Source organism: Cannabis sativa, chromosome X, assembly GCF_029168945.1.
Source record: "Cannabis sativa cultivar Pink pepper isolate KNU-18-1 chromosome X, ASM2916894v1, whole genome shotgun sequence".
Classification (NCBI taxonomy): Eukaryota; Viridiplantae; Streptophyta; class Magnoliopsida; order Rosales; family Cannabaceae; genus Cannabis; species Cannabis sativa.
This window is the reverse complement of record NC_083610.1, coordinates 58,639,669-58,644,173: the sequence shown is the minus strand read 5'-3', so window position 1 is coordinate 58,644,173 and position 4,505 is coordinate 58,639,669. Positions and strand designations below refer to the sequence as shown.

The 4,505-nt window shown below is 26.3% G+C and overlaps 1 non-coding gene across 1 annotated transcript; it reads left to right on the top strand.

Annotated features, from left to right (window-relative positions):
• Nucleotides 1-252: 252 nt before the first annotated feature.
• Nucleotides 253-359, top strand: LOC115703302 (small nucleolar RNA R71). Its single transcript, XR_004009077.1, has one exon. It is a non-coding gene; the product is annotated as a small nucleolar RNA R71 (small nucleolar RNA).
• Nucleotides 360-4,505: the final 4,146 nt, after the last annotated feature.

The window sequence follows — 4,505 nt, the reverse complement described above, 5'->3', positions numbered from 1 at the left end:
TTTTCAAAAGATGTTCTCAAATCAGTTTCTTCTTTAATTTCATATTTTCCTCCTCTTTTAGGTGAATTATTTGCTCTAGACCTAGGCTCAGAATAATTCCATTGTTGTGAATTAACAGATAATTCTTCAAGAGCTTCCCAAGCCTCTTGCCCTTGCAATTTCAAAAATTTTCCGGTATGCATAGATTGAATCATTTGTCGGTTTGAAGGGGTTAAACTATCATTAAAATATTTTACAAGTCTCCATTTTTCAAAACCATGGTGGGGGCATTTTAATAATAAATCTTTAAATTTTTCCCAACATTCATAAAATTTTTCATTATCTTTTTGATAAAATTCGGAGATTTCTCTTCTTAAATTATCAGTTTTGGACATGGGGAAAAATTTGGCAAGAAATTTATTAAAAAGTTGATCCCAAGTTGTTATGGTTCCGGTTGGAAGTGAGTTTAACCAAGCTTTGGCTATATCTTTTAAAGAAAAAGGAAACAACCTAAGTTTAACCGATTCATCTGAAAAATTTTGAAAACGAAAAGTTGAGCAAATATCTAAGAAATCTTTGACATGCATATAAGGATCTTCTCTTTCTAAACCATAAAAAGAAGGCAACAATTGAATGATGGATGGTTTAAGTTCAAAATGAGTGACATTAGTAGTAGGCAAAATAATGCATGATGGAGCATTAGATGAAATAGGTGAAAAATATTCAAGTAGTGTTTTTTCTTGCGCAACATTAGGTTCTTGTTCCATTATGCTTAGATTTTCAAAAACACTTTCAATTTCAACTAAAGTTACTACTCTTTTTACCAAAGGATTTTTAGAATCACGTTGCCAATGATGCATGCAATGTCACAAATTTCACAAAGAAACACCAAGTAACACAAAATAATCTCAAGAAGACAAACTTCTGATGTGGAAGATCAGTTATAAACCACAACCACAGAGCATACTTATAACACGAAGAGATTATGATTTTTTTAAATTTTAAATTTTTCAATTTTTTTGGTTTGACTTGTTCCCAGGCCTATTTGATTCCACTTACTCACAACTTAATAAAAACTCCCCGGTGTTAATTATTTAGTGTGGATGGGAACTTTGCCAAATTTCATTTAAGCAAAAATTGCTTATGTTGAAAGAACAAGCTTTGTTTTTAATTTTTTTTTCAAGTATTTTCTTAAGCAAAGTAAATAAAATTACAACTAAATAAATATAATAAAAAAATGACAATAATAATGATAGATAGTTATATTAAAGTTAGGAGGCACAAAATGCCATCAACTAACTATAATAATAATAGTAGTAGTAGTAGTAGTAATAATAAGATTTTAGGAGGCACAAGATGCCATCAACTAAAATGATAAACAAAAATAAAACCTAGGAGGCACTAATGCCATCACTAGAGGAGGGATAATAGGAGGCAAAAATACACTCAACTATCAAGTATGTTACATTTTTATTGTAACCATCATGGTTACATTTTTTTTAACCATTGGATCACTATTAAATGGTTTTGATTAATTTGGAAATTAAATAAAAAAAATAAAAAATGACTTGTAACCTTATATTAACCTGTTAATTTATTTCCTTTTAAATTTTAATTAAAATTAATTATATTTTAAAATTAAATTAAGTATAATTATTAATTAATTTTTTGCAATTTATTATTAAATAAGGATCTTTTAGCAATTTATTTTTTTTACATTTAAATTATTTTAATTTTTATAACAAAACTCTTAATAATTTAAAATTATACACATATAATTTCATAATTAAAATTTTATTATACTTTAATAATGTTAATTTAAAATGATTACACTTTATTATACTTCTTGTATTTCAATGTATCTTAATAATATCCTCTCTTGTATTGTCAATATTGTACTTCATCTGGGTTCTGACTATATTTGTTATATTATTCTTGTTTAGATTTGTTTCATCATCAACTATGTGTGCTTGAAAAGTATATTTTTTTTATCGATCCAGCTTGGGTACAGTTTATGATTGCAAGATAATGTGCCATAGGAATGGGAGTCAATTTTAAATGTTATTGCTGCTGCTAGCACTTTCGTTCTAGAACTAGTTTCCATTGATGATGCCTTTCAATGTAATTTTGATTAAAGATTCGGGCTCAAGGCTGAATGGTATTTCATTATGTACAGGGCAAAAAAGTTAAAGTTCCAATATTCCTTGTCCCACTTACCCAAAAGGTTTATCTCCCAAATGCAATGCTAAAATAATTGGTTGCTTAAAGTTGTCCATAAGAGGAGAGAAATTTGTCTAACACATCCTAATCTACAGGTGTGGATGGACTTGTATAGTCTTCTAAATTTTTATCAATCTGCAAAAAATTTAAAAAATCACTCCAAACAACTACATCAGGATCAATCCATTCATGGCTAACATCTTTAGTGTCATGCTCAATTCCACTGTTACTCATATCAGAGACATCTTCTTCCCATTTTTTTTTCACAAAACTCATGAAATGAAAAAAATTATCTTCATCTTCGGACAAATTTGCTATAGGTTCTATATTTTTGATGTCAATCATTTTCGATATAAGTGTGGTGGAGAGTGAATGAAAGAGGATAATTGCGAGTAAGACTTTAGTTAATTAGAATTTATAATTAAAAAAATAAAAATCAAGACTTTAAAGATTAATTAGGTTTTTATTAAGTGTCAATATAATATCATCATGTTTTTTTAATTTATAAGGACACACCCTGCAAAAAAAGCAGGGTGTGTTCTTGTAAAAAAATTCATTATAAGAACAAAATTTTAATTTATATAAAAATAATTTTAATTTTTGTAAAAAAAAAAATTGTAAATACTATAATTAAATAGCTTAATTGTTAAAATAATTAAGCTAAGGAATTTATATATAAATAAAAAAATTATTTATAAATTTTAATTGCTAAAAAAAATAATCTTCTTAAATATTTATTTAATTACTTAAAAAATAGTTAATTATAATTAATGAATTCTAAATATGGAATTTTTACCTATTGGTAACCTTCTATTATAGGTAAAAAAAAAATGTAACCATATAGTTAAAATAAAAATGTAACCATTGAATAGTCATCCATAACAATATATATGTATAACTTTCTTTTTTTTTTAACTTTTTTTTCGATATTTTTTTTAATTTTTTTTTTTATATGAAAGTGAGAATAATAATAAAAAAAAAAATAACTAGTAGAAGAATATTACTTACCTTGTAGAAAGATTGTTTCTTTCTTGCAACTCCCCGGCAACAGCGCCAAAAACTTATTATCCTCAAAAGTGAGTGTTTTAATATTTATACTCGCAAGTGCACGAATCGTTTCGGAATATAGTGTTCATGTAAGTGCAAGGTCGAACCCATGGGAGTTGACTAACATCAAAAGAAACTTTTCTAAACAAAGCAAGGATATTCTAACCTAGTTCCAAATATTTGATGAGATTTTTGTTTTGAAAAATAAAATGAAAGACAAGTAACTAAAATACTTAAGATTAAAGATGAGTGAGTGTGAAAATAATTTTCAAATAAGATGTGTAAAATAAGATTATTAAGATATTAGAATCCACAAAATGCAAGTTCAATAATATTCATAAGTATATTGATTCCCAAGTTTTAGATATAGTTGAAATAAATCACACTATATTTTCCAAAATATATTTTCGATTTAAGCACAAGTTATTTTCAAAAAGATAGGATTTTTCTTCACTTATAAAATGAATAATTTCTAAGCATTAAATGTGTTACAATTTAATGGAACTACACAAAATCAAAGAAACTATGTTTATGCAAAATATGATACTTATGTTCTAAGAATTAGATGTAAACAATTTAATGGAAGACATTTAATCAATGAATATCATACTTTTACATAATGAAGAACCAAGTGGAAATATGCTTTAACAATCAAAAATACATGATATTGAAGATGAAAAAGATATATTTTTGATAGAAAAATGCATGAACTTTATAGCACAAATGGGAAATCAACATACAAACATAAACACTATCTAGTTACATTTTGCTTCATCATCATCTTAATAATCTTGAAAAAAAGATTAGAAGCTCATAACTAGATAAAAATTACAAAAGATAAACATACTTAACATGCTCTTCAAAATGTAAAAAATGGTAAGAAGGAAATGATAGAAGTATGAAAAGTGTGGAGTGAAATGGCGTGGAATGGAGAAGTGTTTAGGGTTGAAGAGGTGTTTAGGGGGGGGGGTGAAGAGATGTGTTTTGAAATGGTCTTCCAACACCATATTTATAGGCAAAATTTGAGGATTAAATTAATCAAAATAAAATAAATAAAATGATTAATTTAATTAGTGTTGGGAAGAGAAGGGATAAATAGAGTATGTGTAAGAGTATTGGAAAAAATAAATGTTTGTTTGGATGGAAAAATAGTGAAAAGATAGGGTAAAAATAAATTAGGAATGTTTATTTAGGTGAAATAAATTGGAAAGAGTAAATAGAATATTTATGTGTAATATGTGGGAGAAAATGAAATTTTT